This window comes from Peromyscus maniculatus, chromosome 20 (genome assembly GCF_049852395.1).
Source record: "Peromyscus maniculatus bairdii isolate BWxNUB_F1_BW_parent chromosome 20, HU_Pman_BW_mat_3.1, whole genome shotgun sequence".
Taxonomy (NCBI): Eukaryota; Metazoa; Chordata; class Mammalia; order Rodentia; family Cricetidae; genus Peromyscus; species Peromyscus maniculatus.
This window is the reverse complement of record NC_134871.1, coordinates 1373689-1393668: the sequence shown is the minus strand read 5'-3', so window position 1 is coordinate 1393668 and position 19980 is coordinate 1373689.

Below are 19980 nucleotides of genomic sequence, written 5' to 3'. Positions count from 1 at the left end.
GAGGCTATGGGCTTCCTGTGCTCCAGTCCCTAGGGTCTCTGTTTAGGAGACACCTTAATATGCACCCCCTTTTTTCTTTCTTCTTTTATGTCCATGTCATGGAGTTAAAGATTTCTATCATTCACCTTGTTAGTCTAGGTCTGGCATAATAAAACTCTGTAGATAAGTTAGCCTAAACTCAAAAGTGTATTATTTTGCATATCTTGAAACTCAGTGTTCAAGGTTAGGATTGGTTTTCCTCCAAACTGTAGATCTGCTTCCTGTTGTGTTTTCACATTGTCTTTTCTCTGTGTAGCCACTGCTGGTGTGTGGCATAAGAAGAGCAGTCCTACTGGATCAGGAGTCAACCTAACTGATTTTACTCAACCTTAATAACCTCTTGAAAGTCCTCATTTCAAAATGTAGTCTCTTTGTGGGCTCATCCTTGACTACCTGAGTTTGGTGAAAACAGTTAAGTTCTCACTTCTCTCATATATATCATTTAGTAAATGGCCTCTCCCCTCTCTCTTTTCTGGATCTACTTATTTATTTATTTACCTATTATTTATTTATTTATTATTTATCATCTATATGTCTATCATCTATTTATCATCTATTTGGGATATGTGTGTGTGTGTGGTGTGTCTGGGTGCACATGAATCTACATGTGCCCACACATGTGTGTATATGTGCATGTGGAAACCAAAGAACAACCTTAGGTGTCATTTTTGAGGAGTACTGTCTATGTCTACCTTACTTTGAGATAAGGTCTCTCATTCACCTGGAGATCATCAATCTCCATTTGACAGATCTCCACCTCCACAATGTTGGGCTTGCAAACATGAACCATCATGCCAGGGGTTTTGAAGTGGGTTCTGGGTATTTAACTCTGATCTTCATGCTTACAAGGCAAGCACTTTACCAGCTGAACCATTTTCCCTGCCCCCTCTCCTTATTATATCAATAATCTGTCATGTGTGTTCAAGTGCAGGCAAAAGATATAATTTTCCCCATTGATCCAGCAACAATGAGAAGTTGGGATTGGCACTGCAGGGTGACAAGAGAGATCCTGGGTGTTGAAAGGACAGAAAGGAGAGATCACAGATCCGGTCTCAACTTGCTGAGATTACGGGAAAATGCTTCAAGAAGAAGGGTGGCTTCAAGTGAGCTTTAAGATTGGGTAGAATTCAGCCGGGCGTTGGTGGCGCACGCCTTTAATCCCAGCACTTGGGAGGCAGAGGCAGGCGGATCTCTGTGAGTTCGAGGCCAGCCTGGGCTACCAAGTGAGTTCCAGGAAAAAGGCGCAAAGCTACACAGAGAAACCCTGTCTCGAAAAACCAAAAAAAAAAAAAAAAAAAAAAAAAAAAAAAAAAAAAAAGATTGGGTAGAATTTAGTAACTAAGCAGATGGGAAAGGAGCATGTGCAAATAAAAAGGTATCTTGAAGGATGAGGGACCTTCAGGGAGTGACAGTTTGTCCAATGAGCATGGGCTATGAGACAAGCAGAGAATGATGTTCTTAGAGGCAAAATTGGGTGATGTGGTTTGTTGCTCGTGGTACTGGAGACAAATTCTCAGAAATTTGGCTTAGAATTTGGGTCTACAATGAAGGCTCTGCCAGCCTTTCTGCTCACTCCTCTCCAATTTCTGGTTTCATAGATTATCAGGAGGGAGCCTTGGTATTTCAAGGTGCCTGGATCTAATGCTCACACTGCATTTTCTCATGCTTTTACAAGTCTCAGCTGAAAAATGACATTTACATGCAATAACCACCTTACCCATTCTCTCAGTTCCTTCCTATCCCCATCTGCCCACTCCTGAGCACAGTGCGCAGCTCACAGTGATACAGCTGTCCCTGCATTATGCTCAGTGGCATGTCACTATCCCCTGTTATTAATGTAAGAGCTGAGTATGCTAAGGAGATGCCCTCCTCTTAGGAGCTGCATGTGAAATGGCTGAGAAACACCCTATTAAGACCCGAAAGAGGCAATTTCAATTTCCTGTGACTGTGGTGATGCCACCAACATGGTGATTACATATGCTGAGCAAATGCCATGCAGCAGGATGCCCTGTAATTGTGGACCCCAGGCTGTGGGTCCCAGATAGAGGTGCAGACCTGGCAAAAAGGACAAATCTTGCCAGGCTGTGCTTGTGTGCAGCAGGTACTCAGTATGAATGCATTTCAGGGTTGCTGCAGTGTGTTTTCTTTTTCCCTCAAGTTTTCCATGGTCATCCCATGTCCATCTTAAGATAGAAATAACTTCAGATACGTAGCCATAGCAATAATCTAAGTAATAGTACACTAGTATGGTAATAGCCAGGTCTATCTTAATGGTAATGGAGCTGCTAACACTACATAGTAGAAGTGTACCATCCCAACATCCTCACATGGAATTCTACCCATTACTCCCTCCTGCCTGCCCCAGCTGCATGTGATTTTGAGAAATGACAGAGTATGTATAAGAAGTTGAAATTTCAATGAAAGGAAATCCATTGTGCAGTTCCATGAGGTCATCCATGATGGAGTGGGACTTGCTGGTGATATAGCTGTTTGGGGGTCACCCCAAGTACTACAAGTAACCCTGTACCAAGTTCTAAAAGTAAGGGCAATGGGCTCATTGGTTCACCAAGTTGAACTTAGGCGGCATCATTATTTTGGTCTATTCTTGATAATCTATTTATAGTAGTTGATGTTTGCTCATATCTCCTCAGAAAAAGTGAATGTAACATGGGAGTTATTCATATGAGAGGTGAGAGGGTCTACAGAGCAGTGAAGCATAGAGATTGTTGCTACTAGTAAGGAATATTAGATCTGGAGAGGAGTTATGGGTAGAAGGTCTTGATCATAGGGCTATTTAGTGGGAAAGTAAGGATGGCAGTTATCAAATCCAAGGGAAAGTTTAAATCCTATTTATTTGTTTATTAAATATACTTTGAACCTCTACAGAGACCAATGCTATGTGAGACAGTCAGCATGCACGTGGAATAAGAAGGAAGTACTTTCCACTGAGGTTAAAGTCTAACTACATCCTATAACCATTTAAATAAGCACACAGCAAAGTCAGGCTGAGGTTCCAGATTTCTGGCTTGTCAGATGTTGATGTTTCCAGACTCTCTAGGACAGAGAACCCATGGCTGTCTTCTGGGTTTATACTCAGTGACAGATCATTATAGGGACAAATTCCTAACAATCTAGAGTTCTTAAGAACTGCAACACTTAGGTGCCAAGGGTTTGCAATTTGTGTGATGGACTTTTAACATGAGAATTAAAATATTTCATAAACAACTTTTTATATGGCCTTTATCCTACAATACTGATACTCCATGCATATTGGTTTAAATAAAGTATATCATAAATTAAACTTATCTGTCTCATTTTACTTTTTAAAAATATGATTAGTAGAAAATAAAAAAATACATCTACCTTTTTCAAAAGTTTATTTTATTACTATGTATATGTGTGTGTCCATGTACATGCATCTACACATATGTGTGGGTACCCTCAGAGGCCAGAAGAGAGTATTAGATCCCCTAAAACTGGAGTCACAGGCAGTTATGAGCTACTAGATATAAATGCTGGGAAGCAAACACAGATTCCAGTCATCTGCAAGAGCAGCAAGAGCCCTTGACACTTGAGCAATCTCTCCAGACCCTCCTAGTCTTCCATTTTATATTGTTGGGTGATGATCATCAGCCAGAGAACAATGGAGAGACAGTGACACTTTTCATTCAGGCCCCTGCAATCTCATTCTAGCATTCTACCTGTACACACAGCACCCACACACGAGGACAGGAGATACTGTGCATTGCAATATGGAGGACAGCCTCTGGGCCCAGCTCTGGCAATAGAGCAGGAAATAACTTTTGAACTGAAGTGATCCCATCTGGGATCTAATCCAGGTTAGATTGCAGTGGTGATTTGCAAAATGACCTTGGGTAAGAGGTGCTAATTTGTCACCCGCAAAATGAGAAGAATTAGGTTAAATTTTCTTTGAGATAATGTTGGATGTTGTTTTTCTTGTCCCCATTCTGAATCTTTTATATTTTCTGTGACTTTGTTTCTATGACCTCTGTCACTAAACCCAAACCCATCTTAGTTATCATTAATGCATTTTTGCTCCTGGCTAATGAAATCCACAGGCATCAATCTAATTTGGTTTCAGAGTCTCTTATCCTAGATAATGAAATGTAGTCCATTAACCCTGTTGACTACTTTTCTGCTAAGTTGCAAACAAAAAAGTCATATGAAAATAAGACGAGTTACCTCTGGCACAGTAGAGATGTCATTTCTGATTCTCTCCTTTCAAAGTCTTTGCTATCATCAAATGATACTGGGGATTGAGTTGATTTTCAAAATGGCAATGTCAAATTATTGAACAAAAATTCTGAGGATACAAGACTCAAGAGTTTATTTTGTTGGTATATGTATCAAAATGGTGATTAAAAACAGATAGATCACAGCCAACCAATTTATGGTGGCATTCCTGCCATCTTTAAAATGATGATTTCAGCTTAGGGATACCTAGTGCCATTTCAGAGCCTACAGTGCCTGTCTCTTCCACACTGTAAGAGGCGGGGTCATCCTGACGTCTTGCCATAGGCTTTGACTCCCTAGATTGTCAGTTTACTTGGGAAGTTGCAAACCATAACAACAAATAACTCTCAGTTGTAGGAGAAAGTGGAAAGTATCTTATCGAAGACTTTATGAACAAGTTCTTGTGAAGATTTGCTAAGGATGGTGGAAATAGGTGCTAGACATATAGGAAGTGAACTCAAGGAGAGAAACTGCCTTCCTTAGGAGTGGTTACCGGGGAAGAAAGCTCATTATACATTATTAATAATCTAGACACACTCAAGCTCAGCACTTGACCTGCTCCCTGACAGACTGTACCATCCATCCACCTTTGGATTTCAGTTTTTTAAAAATGTTCCAAGACCACTGTGTCAGCTCAAGAACTAGAAGAGCCTTGATGAGATGGTGTGTGTGTGTGTGTGTGTGTGTGTGTGTGTGTGTGTGTGTTTGCGTGCGCGCTCGCGTGTGCGAGCTGAGGTTTGCATAAAACATTAAATATATGAACACAGGCATATATTATGAGCCTTTCTGAGCCTGTTTTTCTTCACTTATAAAATTGGAACAGTTGTCTAGTTTTACAGAGTTATGAAAATTACATGAACTAAAAGCACAAAGATCTCTTTGCATTAAAATAATCACCACATAAAGAGGCCCACAGAAATCCACAAAGATACCCCCACAAAAGACTGCTGGCAATGGTCGAGAGACAGCCAGGACTGACCTACTCTGGTGATGAGATGGCCAAACACCCTAATAATTGTGCCATAAACCCCATCCAAGGACTGAGGAATCTGGATGCAGACATCCACGGCTAGGCCCCTGGTGGAGCACTGGGAGTCTAATTAGTGAGAAAGAGGAGGGTTTATATGAGCGAGAATTGTTGAAACCAAGGTTGGATAAAGCACAGGGACAAATAACCAAATGAATGGAAACACATGAACTATGAACCAAAGGCTGAGGGGCCCCCAACTGGATCAGGCCCTCTGAATAGGTGAGACAGTTGATTGGCTTGATCTGTGTGGGAGGCATCTAGGAAGTGGTACCAGGTCCTGGGCTCATAGTATGAGTTAGCTGTTTGAAACCTGGGATTTATGCAGGGACGCTTGGCTCAATCTGGGAGGAGAGGACTGGACCTGCCTGGACTGAGTCTATCAGGTCGATCCCAGTCCTCGGGGGAGACCTTGATCTGGAGGAGGGCAGGAAGGGAGAGAACAAAGGAATCTGTGGCTATTACGTAGAACTGAATAGTATTGTAAAATAAATAAAAAATAATAATAATAATCACCACAAAGATACAGAAAAATCTTGGCAATTCTGGACAGGCAGAGGTTAATATGAAGTTTCTTCATTTAGTATTTGTGGGGAGGAACTGGGTTACAAAGATTTATAGAATGTTCACTGGCTATTAAGTTTAAGAAATCTGATTACAATAGGACTTATTTATAGTGGAAAATTTGGGGAATAACATTTAAAAAAGAAAACAATTTTGGATCATACACTAACATCTAATGTTCATAAGATTTTGAGAACATTTATAGTATATATTAACTTAATTCGATAAAATAGAGGTGAAAGAAAGTTCTGACCATCTAATATTATTTGAACACAGAGGCTTGGCATGAGCTGGTAGGGGAATTTGGTTCTGTGTATGGAATAGATGGGAAGATAATATTGGAAACGAGTCAAACACATTTTATAAAGGAAGATACCAAGAAACTTCCCTTTTTTCTTGGGAGGAAAGAAAGCTATTCAGTCTCAACTTTCTCTATGCCCCCTTCCTGTTACTTGACCTGATTTTTATCAATTCCTTAGGCGCACTGACTGAATTGGCTGTGAGAAATGCCCTCTTGTACCTGACAAGTGAACAGAGGGCTCAGAGCATGTATTTCCCAGTGGGGTTGTCTCCACCAGAGTGTGCTGATCTTGTGTAAAATGAAGCTTCCTAGCTAGGAGTTCACGCAAAGTTTCTCTGTGGTTGTTACTGACACAAACACAGAATCCTCCTGGGACCTTCTGTACATGTAAAGATCTTCCAGAAACCTTTGCCCCTGTGGGCATATAGATGAGAAATCACAGAATTTAGATATCTTTCTGATTAAAAAGATAAGGTAATTGAGCAGGTGAAAGGAAGATGTGTGTATAAGAGAGAGGCAAGGAGAGACCGACAGATTCTAAGTTGTTCTAAAGTATGAAGAGTAGAGAACAGAAAAGAGATAAAAAGTCAAGGAAATCATATGAAGAAAAGATAATAAAAGGAGCAGTGAAGTGGCTGGGGGTGGGTGGGTGGGAAGAAAGGAGACAGGAAAGCCTGCTTGAGTGACAGAGACAGGGAGACAGCCATTACCACTCAATGATTAATACCGGATTAAATGAAATATTCATGAAAGGAAATTGGAGCTATAGACAAATCCAAATGCCACTTCCCTGAAGCCCTTCCCCCATTCCTCTCAAAAGTGAATTCCTTGGAGATTCATGCCCTCTGTTGTCATTACCTGGGAACAATTGATAGATGTGGCCAGGAGGTGAAGTTTGTTTCTTGGGTGTCATTTGGCTCCATTACAAATAATGCTGTGGCTCTGCTTCAATTGTTTCTGAGATTCCGTGAAAGGCAAGGCACATTTGGGAAGGCTCTTAGTGCCTTGGAGATAATCCAGGAGGCTCTCCCTTTCTTTGAGCACTCATCTGTGGACCAGCGTCTCAGAGTTTCATAAGCTATTCCTCCCTTCCAAGAGATGGTTGAAAACATCCCCCTGAGGTTAATAGCCACCTCACACATATCCCTCCAAGCCCATCATTGGTATGTAACAAAAGCTCTAAGTACGGGATGCTGCCATGTGCCATCTGCCATCTGCCCAGCCCCTGTCAATGTGAAGGGTGCCACCATCTCTCCCAGCTTCACTTCTCACCTATGTGCAGACACTCCTTTCCAACCACAAGCAAGCATTACCTTTAAGAACATGAAAGCACTCTCCATAGGATGAGTAACGGGATATTTCCTTTCTTTTCCTCTTCCCTTTGGCTTTCTACAACATGGCATGAAATTGCTTCCCCACCACTGGACCTTGTTCCTGGGGAATTGGCATTGAATTGGCACCTGGCCTTTGGAATCTACTCCTCCCTGATAGAAGCTTACCTTGGGCATCCTTGTCTGGGAGCATCACTTTGCCTACTACTCCTCAACAACTTGTCAGTACAGCTGCCTGTTTTCCTAGAAAGGAAGTTATATCTGGGATAGATTACTCTTGCCTTTGTCTGTTCTCTAAAGCACAACATTCCTTAGCTCCAAGGAGAAGGTAGATCTGGGCAGTTGCATCAATCCTTATACTGTAGAAATGATTTGACCTGTCAATTTTCCATTATGATGGCATCATAAAATACATTTTAAAATTATTATTATTGCTGTTGTTACGATTACTATTATTATTAATGTATTATTTATCTCAGTGTCCTCATTTGAAATGGAGATAAAGCAGAAATGATGATACAATGTTATAATCCCAGCACTCTGGGAATGAAGTTAAGCAGGGAGAATCACCATGTGTTGAGGCTAGCCTGGGCTACAGAATGAGATTCTTGCTAATTCAATCTTCCTTTGAAATTAAAATGGAGTTGATAGCACTTACTTCCATGATTCTGTCTGAAGGCAGAGCAAAGTGTCCCTGAATTTTGAAACCTATTCTGATGTTACATATTGCAGTGAGTCTGAAAGTACTGCAAACAATGAATATCTCCACCTTTCATCATCTGCCTGTGTACAAATGCTAGGTATGTAGCGGGGACTCAGACACATGAGAGTCCTCAGATCTTCTGAGAACCATATTTGCTTCTTCATATTAATTCTTCTTCTTTTATTTTATTCTGTTTTGAGACAGGGTCTCACTATGTTTCCTGGCTGGCCTGGGATTTACTATGTGGACCAGGCTGGCCTCAGACTAAAAAGATCTCTCCGCCCCTGTCTTAATGCTGGGATTCAAGGTGTGTACTGCTATGCCAACTCTACTCTTAATTCTCTTTTAATTATTAATCAGAATGCTGGCCCTATCTCTATGGCCTATTCCTCAACCCTCAAGCTGTGGTGTTGACTTCATGAATGGCTCAGACATTTAGATTATACCAGCTGTCATGAAACAGTAAAGCTTTCGAGAGATAAATATATGGAAACCCAAACCCTGACTGCCAGAGTGTAGAGTACCTCCCTCTACCCACTGCACTGCCCTTGGAAACAGGTATTGTCTTGTCTAACTCCAGAGAGAGGAGAAATAACTCCAACAGAGCAGCAGTCTGACTGATACCTGCATTATCAGACAACAGTATGCATGACACACCAAGAACCCACTGCATAAAGGTCAGCCTTTCAAGGCACAACCTTAGAGAATCCTGATTTCATTTTCAAACAGGAGTGGTGTGTATAGACCACAGTACTTCATTAATTCTGCCTAACCAGGATCCATTGTCTGCATTATATACTTGGTTATCTGGAGGTATTTGATACAATTGATTCATTAAATGATGACACATAGGAGACGTCCTGGACCATCTCTCCTGTCTAGTACTAAATACTCCAATACATCTTTCATTTTCTTTATTTGCCATGTTTACTGCAATTCTTTCTCTACTTGTTCACTTATTTTTTTTTCCTGTCATATGCTCAGGATTAACATTGTACTTAGACTATATTATCATTCATTCATTGTTGACTTAAACAACTACCTTTTCTGATTTTTTATTTAGATGGCATTTACACTTTTTTTTGTAAAGCAGAAGCAAAATAATATATATAAATACAAGTCTGTATCTTTTTCTTATATAAATTATTTAGTTTCTCTTATTCCAGAATTTTTTAAATAACACTAAAATAATAAAAAGAGATAGTGCCCACAACACTTACCTCACCGGGTAAGGAATACTCTACTGAATTAATTAATCTCTGAAATAACCTTTTCCTATAGATGGGGGGGGGGATAAAGTATGGAGTGGTTAGGTGATCTCTTCCAAATAATCTAGAAATTGTTATAAGCCCAGCATTTAAATCCAGTTAATAAGACCTCTGAACCTGTAAGTTTAATCACAACAATATATTATTACTAAATAAGAGTTTGAGTGTTTGCAGACAGGCAGTGTCTCTATTATTAAAGCTAAATCTTTTACTCTAGTATTATAGTTTCTTTTCTGTTGCTATGATAAAACACTTTGACTACAAACAAACTCGGTGGAAAGGTTTATTTTGCTTGCACTGTCAGGCCACACTCTTTCATTAAGGGAAATCAAGGAAAGAACTCAAATGGGCATAGTAGTTCTTGGAGAATGTGTGATGTGTCAGAAGCAAAAGGTGTGGAGTCACAAGACACTGATTTGATCTTTCTGATGTTCTTTAAGAAAGACTTACAGTAACAGCATATCCTCCTTCTGCAATCTCTTAAGACGAGGCCAGAATACACAGGTGATGGTTCATTAAGGGGAAAGATGATTTGTAAAATGATGCTGGATGTGCTGAAGCAAGCAGCCTTGGGAACCAGCAGTCTCGTCTCACACGGAGCCATTGAACATCTTTAGTAGATAACCAGATGATTTTTAGTAGATAAATGGCTCTGAGCTATCTCAAGAACATTCAGAATTAGGCTGAATGTTAGACCCTTAGCAGGTGCTGAGTGCTTTGAGATAGCTTGGAACCCAAACTTCTTCTGTAGGAGGAAGCATAAGATCAAGGGAGATGATTTTTGTGAGCAAAGGAGTGACTTCCTTTTCGAAATCCTTATGAATGTGACAAAAGCCGTGGCTATAAGGTCAAGGTTGGAAGATTCCATCTTAGAGATGTGAGAAGCATGTTCTTCCTATATGGGGGGAGAAAAACAAGAGTGATTCCTCAATGCAGACAGGCTTGGTTGTTCTGCACTTTTGGAAGGAAGGCTATATTTGTAAAGCAACAGAATAATTTCCATGGCAACAGACTGTCTGGTATCAGAAGAACAAAAACAAAAGTTCCACATGCCAACTCAGTATTTATGTGATGTTTATCACATTGCCTACTGTGATGCAAAGGGCATGCTCTCCCTGCAGACTCACTTCCATCTAAACAATGCCGATACACACTTCATGTGTGCCAGTGTTTTTCACTTCTAAAATCATCTCTTATTTTGTCTTGTAAAGGTTCTAATAGTTTCAGTGGAGCTATAAGGGTCTTTTTGAAGAGATTTTGTTGGGTTTCCAAGCAGTGAAACCAGAGATGGTGAAATATGTATCTAGGGCATAAGTCTTGGATTCTTAGGCTATGTATAATTGACATTGTCCTCAGTATATGGACAATAAGGAGAGCACTTAAAGGACCTGGATGGATCCTTTATTTCAGAGGGTCATCAGGCAGGTGTAACAGGTTGGTCTGGTCCATATTAAGTACACTATTCCCTGTTGAAACAGGCATTTTTCTGCTATTGACAAGCCCCCTGAGCCAGATATTCTCACATTTGAGGAAGAACCTCTATGCTTTCTAGGAATTTCTAACCATGATTAGCATCTTGGGTACCTCAAGCAAACACTTTGCTTTTGGCATTATTCCTGACCTCAGGCTTCTTTAAAGCCACAAAGCCTTACTACATTGCTCCATAGGAGTTAACTCTTCTTTTTCCTGTTGGCCTAACTCAGAGGTCAAGTGCATCAGGAGAAGCATAAGCATTCTTCTTCTGTTCAGTATCCTAGAGAAGACTGCATGTAATATAATTTGTCTTAGTTACTGTCCTATTATTGTTAAAGTGACACCATGACCAAGACAGTTTGTAGAGGAAAGAATTTAATCAGGGGCTTGCTTACCATTTCAGAGGGATTAGCCATGAACATCATGGCAAAGAGCATAGCAGAAGGCAGGACTTGGAGCAACATGGCTTTGGAGCAATAGCTAAGTGTTCACATCTGATCAGTAAGTTGGAAGCAGAGAGAGGAGAGAGACTGGGCTTAGTGTGGGTTGTTGAAACCTCAAAGCCTACCCCTAGTGGTACACCACCTCCAACAAGGCCACAGGGACTGAAACACACACACACACACACACACACACACACACACACACACACACACACACTTTCTAATCCTTCCCAAACAGTTCCACAACTAGGGAACCAAGCATGCAAATACATAAGCCTTTGGGGGCCATTCTTACTCAAACCACCATATAATACACATATTAACTTTATCAATTTAATTATTTTGTAATGTATGTTGATATTCTAAAACACAATGATTTTGATCATGAATGTATACCATTTTATTTAACAAATATAAGACTATAAATTAAAAGCTATAACTGCAATCTGACAAAACTAGTAAGATTAAATATTTAAAATAAGCATATTTAGATAAGAATTGAGTGGAGAAAATATTATTATGTACCATGCTATGGAATATGTGGTATGTGTATGTGGACATGGAGGGTTAGGAAAAATTGGTGTGGTAGGAAAAGCTTCTATGACATTTTGGTAACATTTTCAATTACGTTTTGCTTGACTGTGTACCACTTTTAAGTACTGCACAGCATGGTAGACCCACCTTTGATAAGTCAAGACAGCTGTCATACACTGTGGTTAGTTCACAGTGCATAGTGTCTTTCTCCCTCAACATTGATGGTCAAGCATTAGGTATTCTTCTTATAATATATATTTGGGATACTGAGTATCTTATTGGCAACTTAGTGACTGTAAGTCAGGACTTCTTCGCCTCCACACTGTGGGCATTGTGAACTGGATAGTGCTTCATTGTGGAGCTGTCCAGAACATGGTGGAACATTTACCAGTAGCCCTTGGCTTCTCTCTACTAGATGTCAACAACACTCAGCTGAGATGTGACAATACACAGTGTTTCCAGACTATGACAGATGCTTCTCCGGCGCCCAAACCAGTCCCAGTGGAGAGCCATTGCTCCAAGCCAGGAATACTCAGTTCTGCTTGAACCTTCAGCAGATATTTTTTAATAGTTTTGTTTGAGCCAAGTTCTCTTCTGGCCACTGATAATGTAGCACTGAATAACATGAGCTCTTGCATTCAAGATGTTTATATTCTGATGGGGAGAGAAACAGAAGCCAAAGAAACACATTAATCATCTTGTTAATTCACAGAGTGTCAGATGCAAAGAAGAAAGTTAAACAAGTTTCTATATGGTCAAAGAACCTCTTTAAGGTTATTTCTGCAAGTGAAGTCAGGGTGTCAGGAAACATCCAGTAGTAAGAAAAGGAAGGGTTATTTGTAGGCAAGGGAAATCTGTAGGAAGTCCCCAAAGAGAAAATGATTTAGGAACATGTCAGGTATAGAAAGTGTGACTAAGCCTAGAAAGAGAGGTAAGGGATAGACCTAGACCATGTTAATGCTAGATCTCTGGGTGTGAAACTTCAATTTTGATTCAAGTGAGAAGAGAAGCCACTGTGCTGTCATGGAATGATACTGGTTTTACTTCACTCACTTTGGCTGACAGATGCATTGATGTACTGGGGCCAGCAAGGGAAGAATGAAGTCAGAAAGAAGATTGTAGCCATCATCAGGGAGAAATTATGGGAGCTGGTACTAGAACAAACTAATAATAATGACCAAGGGAAGATGACAAACAATTTCTTTGAGAGACTATGACAAGAAGAAACAGAGATAGACTTTCCTGAAAAGATGTTTCTGTGTGACTCACCCTTCTGTCACTGTGACAAAATTCATAGTAGTGTGTGTGTGTTTGTGTGTGCGTGTGTGTGTGTGTGTGTGTGTGTGAAATTAAAGAGGGAACATTTATCCTGGTTAATTATTTCAGAAGTCTTAGTTCATGATTGCTTGGCCCTGTTACTTTGGACTTGAAAGAATAGCAAGTATTATGTAATAGAGAAAACCAGCCCACCTCACAGAGATTGGGTGTCAGAGGAAGAGAATGAAACAAGGGGCCATGGATAGCAAATATCTTTCAAAGGAATAACTCCAGTGATCTAGTTTCCTAGTCTAGCCCAATACCTTAGTTTCATCATCTCCCAATAAATTCCACTAGATTTCAAATTCTAACTGGGGATGTAGCTCAGCTAATAGAGTGCTTGCCTAGCATTCATGAAGCCATAAGCTCAACCTTCAGGACTTCATAACACCAGGCATAGAAGACATGCCTATAGTTCTAGCACTTTCAAGACAGGCAGTAGGATCAGAAGTTCAAGGCCATCTTTGGCTATACAACAAGTTCTAAGCCAGTCTGGGATCCATGAGACCCTTTTTCAAAAGACAAAAATAAGTTATAAATGTATTAATAAATGAACTCACTGATGAGATGAATGCCCCCATGATTCCATTAGTATCTGAAAACCTATCAGCTGGCAAGCCAGACTTTAACACATAATTTTTGGGATCCAGCTTCTTAAACAGTGGAGTCTGGCATCCATAAGAAGTTGTGTCATGTGGGGACCATGAAAAATTTGGCAACAATATAAGTTTTAAGTGTGTAATGACCAAAAATTAACAAAAAAATCAAATGTGTCCCCAATTAAAGGCACTTCTGAGAGGACTTACCCATGTTGTATTTTGTGACTTCACTGGAACTTTGCTTCTAAAAGGACAGTACAATCACTTTGTATTGTCTATGACATCCTATCATGCAACACAAACAATGGCTGCCTAAAACATGTTGGCTCAGAATTAAGACCACTGTACATTATAGATTGCAGTGTTTTTACTGTGCATATGAAATGCTCTGCTCTTCTAGAAACATAATGGTTTTCATTGCCCAAAACAAAGACTTTTAGTATTTTCTTACCGTCATTCTTCAGTGTGTAATTATGAAATTAGTGTATCTGTGGTATGTATTATACTTTAAAATTTGCTATTTAAGAAGCTGACTTGAGTTTCAGAAAAAGAATTGAATTAATTTTGCTTAAGATTAGGATAGAATTTCTAACAACTTCTGAAATGGCTCTAAACACACCTCTGCCATTTTGTGCTATATATTTATATGAAGCTCAGTGCTTCCTCCCTAATGGTTAGCTTTCTTAATTCCATAAGGTGCTATTCAGGCTTCCAGAGAAGAAAAGGAATCAGTGATCTTACCTTGCTGTGAATCCTATGATCTGTAATAATAAAGATATGCACACTTGTGCAATAGTGTCATTACTGCCATGGGGCAACCAACCGCTCTCTCGGTGAATCTGAAACTGGATCCACAGAATGGAATCCATGCTTGTACTGAAACCCTAGCAAAGCTCCATGAAAAGTTTGCTGGGAGGTTGTTTTCCAGAAATACCGAGAAGCTACATCCTTAAGTCTCATCAACACAGCTGCCAAAACAAGTCCTGAACAATGACAATACCAATAGGCATGCTAAAGCAAAAGGTGAGAAACTCAAAAGGATTTAACCTTTGACAAAGAGCTATAGACAAATAAGGAACGCTGAGAGCAAGAGAAAGAGCACATCAACTGGTAATCTGAAAGCAAGTGGTCGGTCCTGAGATAATATTCATACAGGTAACATTATACATACAGAACAGATTGTACTTATATATTTTAGAATCTATATAACAACAATTAAAAATTTTTTAAATGGCTATGAATTTGAGAATTATAAAGAGGGGGAATGGAGAGGTTAAAAGAAAGAAAGGGAAAGGGGACATGATGTAATAATATCATGTTGTTTGAATATTAAATGGTCTTTTAATAAAAAACCTGGAGCCAGATATTGGGGTGAAAGCTGAAAGATCAGAGAAGCAGGTCAAACCACAGCCAGTTTTACCTCACCAACTCCTCAGCAGATCCTGTTTCCACAAATCCTCAGACTGAAAGCCTCTGAGTTCTCACCCAAAAGGGTCTTAGCTGAACTGCTTTAGTTCCTGTTTCCTCACACCTTATATAGCTTTCTCTGCCCTGTCATCACTTTCTGGGATTAAAGGTGTGTGTGCTTCCTAGTACTAGGATCAAAGGTATGTGCCACCACTGCCTGCCTCTGTTTCCAGTGTGGCCATAAACTCATAGAGATCCAGATGGATCCCTGCTTCCCGAGTGATAGGATTAAGGGTGTGTGCTACCACTGTCTGGCCTCTATGTCTAATCTAATGGCTGGCTCTGTCCTATGATCCTCAGTCAAGCTTTATTAGGGTACACAATCTATCATCACAATATTATAATTTCAAAAAATAAAACAAGTTATATATATATATATATATATATATATATATATATATATATATATATATAAAATTAAAGCCTCCCTGGGAGCAGAGACTGTAAGCCCTAAGTAGGAAGTGAATACAGTTGCTTACCAAATTGCTATAGTGCCGAGCTGCCCTCTAAATACTTGTGCTTATACTCACAGGCCAGTGCCACCCTGATACAGGGCTTTCCAGTGGATGGTGAATGCAGGGACGCATAGCGGCACGAGGTGCTGTGACAGAGACGTGTGCAGCCCAACACTGGTCACTTAGGTCGTCTTCTCTAAGGTTCAGGTAGGGAAAGTGAAGTTGGGGCAGAAAGAGAGCTGGAGGACAGGGAGAAGCACTACCCAGTCTCATCTCCTGTTCCGGAACAGCCATTGCATTCGTGAGCTCACGGCTGCTGTGGGTGCCCGCACTAAGGGCATTACAGATTCACACCATAACACCGAGAGTCTTAACTAGACATTCATTTATGGGAGGAGAAAATGACTGCCTAATCAGATTCCATTCTCACCAGATTTTCTAGCTAGTGATTCAAGTTAGGTTTCTTTTATGGCCAGCTCATTGTTTTGTTCCTATAAAGGTGGTTAATAGAGTGGAACACCAGCTTAATTATACCTGTTTTCCTTGACCACTTTCTTTAGTTTAATATTTACTCAGCTTAGCATTTAGTACGTATACCATGAGGCCATTGAGACAAGTTCCTGAAAGACAGCTTCCAGTGCTTTTAACTGGGCTGTTAAACATTCTTTCACAGTACATCTTACAAGAGGAACAACCACGGGGTCCAAGTCCTCCTGGGCTTCCGATTGCTATTTCTTTTCAGTTTTTACTCATGCTATTTATTTCTACTCAAACATGCAAAACTGCCAGGCAGAAAAAGATTTACTGGAGGGATTCATTTTGACCCTGGGCATCATACTTTTTTGGCTCCATGTTTCTGGACTAGTTATGAGGACACCAGAGCAGTGGGAATGTGTGGCAATGGTGATTCTTTGTGGTTGACAAGAAACCAAATAGATGAAAGCCACGAGAAGAAGGAATACTGGCACTGTGCTCACTTTGTCCGTTTATTTCTTATTAGTTTGCCTAGGCTCCCAGCTTTGGCATGGCATAGGCACCATTCACATTGCCCTCAGGAAGCATCCTCACAGACATACCCAGAGATGTGTCTCAGTCTTCTAGGTTATTCTCAGCAAAGTCAGGTTGAGAATGAAGATTAACATCACAACAAAGTTGATCTTATTAATATCAACAGAATAGTAAGTATGAATACTGTTGATGGAGCACCTCTGGACACTAGGTTGTTTATTTTCTATTGGGTTTCATGTTCATTCTCACACTACAGGTTACGGTTATAATCTAGTGGACAAAATGGTCCAGAGAGTAAATCGATGTGTCTAAGATCACACAGCTGGAGTGTCAGTTTCTTGGGAGTACAGTAACAAAACACCTTGAACTAGATGGCTAAAAACAATAGAAATTTATTCTATAATAGTTGTGGAGAAAAGGAGTCTAAACTCAAGTTAGCAGGAGCACATTTATTCTGAAGGATCTGGGGGAAAACTCATTCTTGGTTCTTCCTTCTGGAAGTCTTAGGCATCCCCTGACTTATGACAATGTGACACTCATCTTTGCTTCCATCTTCATGGGGCTTTCTCTGCTCCCCACCCTCTTCTTGTCATCTAAGCATCTCTTAGAACATTGGATGTGGAACCTGCCCAGATAATCAAAAATAATACCATCTTGAGATGCTTTACTTTATTACATTCATTGAAAATTCTTTCCAAGGTAATAGTCCCATATATACCTGCTAGTGTAGGAACATGGGGGATATCTTTGACTGGAATTATTCAATCTGCAAGCCTGCCTTTGGGTAAGTTTCCCTGTAACAGCTCCCAATTCTGTAGAGATTGAGCCAGACAAAACTTAATGTGTTCAGATGTCATCATCGGAGCCTCAGCTATGCCTACAGTCTGCTTTCACTGATGATTGGCCAAAGACCCAAAAGAGGTTTGTAATTTTTTTTAATCTAAAATAAAGTTAGCAGTATAATACAGTATAAATTTTAATTACAGGTTTCATAGTGGGGAAAGCCTTCAAAATGGTGACAGATATTTAAAGATGTTAAGAGATGCTGGTCTTGCTAACTTTAATTACAAAGGAGAACAAAATATTTCAAAATACTTCTTAAGAGTTTTGGGTGCAATAAAAAATAAGCTTGAACAACTATACAGCAACTGGCATCTAGGCAAGCTGATGACACAGCTTTTTCCCCATCCTCCTCCTCCTTTTCTCCACATCCTCCTCACCTTCTCCTTTCCTTGGTATTAATTTAATACTTAGGGATACTGCTGTAAAGTCAAGCTTCCCCTTTTTTAATTCTTAATAACTTCACCTCCCCTCCCTCTTTGCCTTGCTTCATATTAAGCCACAAGTCTAAGAAAATCAGAGCAGCTGGGTCTGCATTATACAGTGAGGCAGACAGCAAATGAGATACTTTCTAAAGCAACAGGGCATCTCATCAAACCAAATGCTCTTGGTTGAGGGAAATACTAGGCAGGCAGCTACATAAAGCTGGCTGGATCAATTTGTCTAGATTGAGTGGTAATCTTTAAGATAGTTGATTAGAAGGTTGTTGGTTCTTTTATTGCTTGCTCTGCAGGATTTGTCTCCCCACCTCTGTCAACACACACACACACACACACACACACACACACACACACACACACACACACACACACACACATTCATGGCTGAATATGCCATGGATAAAAGATGGGGTTGGAATCTGCAGAGAATGCAGACCTGTCCTTTTCCCCTCTAGAGCAAGGATGTTGCTATCCCTATCAAAGCTCCCATGCAACCCTTAAAAGAGAAAGAACGGACAAATTTGAGCTCAGATAACAAATTCGAACCTGAGCTCTTGACTCAAGGGACATTCAACATCAGTCCTCTAAACTGCCTCCTATGGACACACATGTGAGTATACACCACTATGAAACACGTTAGATAATATTTGGAAAGTCTGAAAAGATTAGAAAGAAATGTAATATCTTGACCACACCTGGTTTACGTTTTCAGTCTCCCTTCAAACATGTAACACAATACTGCAAACATTTGTAATGTTGCCACATCGTTCTAAGATACGTTATTTAAATTGCTACCTACAATTCTGAAGAGAGATTATACCACAATTGTAGCTACATGAGCACACTATTGAATACTTAGATTATATTTTTCTGTTCTCTTTTAGGTAAAGCATAAACTTATTGTATTGTCAAATTGCTTAAAGACCCACATGTACATATATATGTAGTATGCGTCCTCCATCTACCATCTGTCTGTCTCTGTCTACCTATCATTCCTTGTCAATCATCTCCTCAGGGAAGCTACCCTGGTGTGATCAGAGGGCACAAATGGACCTCCAATGCCCAGTCTTAGAATTAGATTCAGCTCTTCTCTCTTATTTCCTCTTTTCTTCTGTCCTTTTCTCTTTCCCTTTATTTTTCCATTTTCCAAGCTCTGTAATCTCTTTTCAGTAATTGTGGATATTTGAATGTTTGGATCATCCTAGGGCATGACTATGAAAATCATAAAATGTTTATTTTTTCTGTATCCACAACCAAGATCTTACAATTCAGTGAGTTGTAGGGCAAATCCGGTTCTCCATCATCTCTTCTATTTGAAATATAGAAGACCAAGAGAATGAGAGACATTTCCCAGGATGCTACAGGGTCTGGGTTTATGGATTCAATGTCCCCTCCCTAAAGGGTTGCCTTTGTACTGGGCAATTATTCTGCTATTACATGCATGGAGAGCAGAGCATTTGCCCCTCCTAATGGTCTCTGTGTGATGGGGCTTCTATTATCGCACTCACTTTACAGACGAGGAAAGAAAATCAGAGGCTCTTCCTGGGGAGTCCAGGCCTTCATCTAGCATACCAGTTGTTTATCTTGGGGCAGGAGAGGAGAGAGGTCAAACATTTCTGAGGAGTGGGCTGCTCTGCCCTTCCAGGGAAAGCAAACAGACCTCTGAGCAACTTAGTGCAACTGTTTATGTTAACAGACAAACAACTCTTTCCCCAACCCTGAGGATAAACACACAGAGGCTAATCCGTTCTCCTTGTGTAGATGTCTAGGTGGGAATGTTGACACTTGACTTGATTCCCTTTTAAATAAACAAACACCCTGGCAACTGAAATCCAATTCCAACTCAGTCCTTGCTTCTCCCAACAAGCCCAGGTCACCACAAACAGCAAGGCTTTGCTTCTGGTCGCCACATTTCCC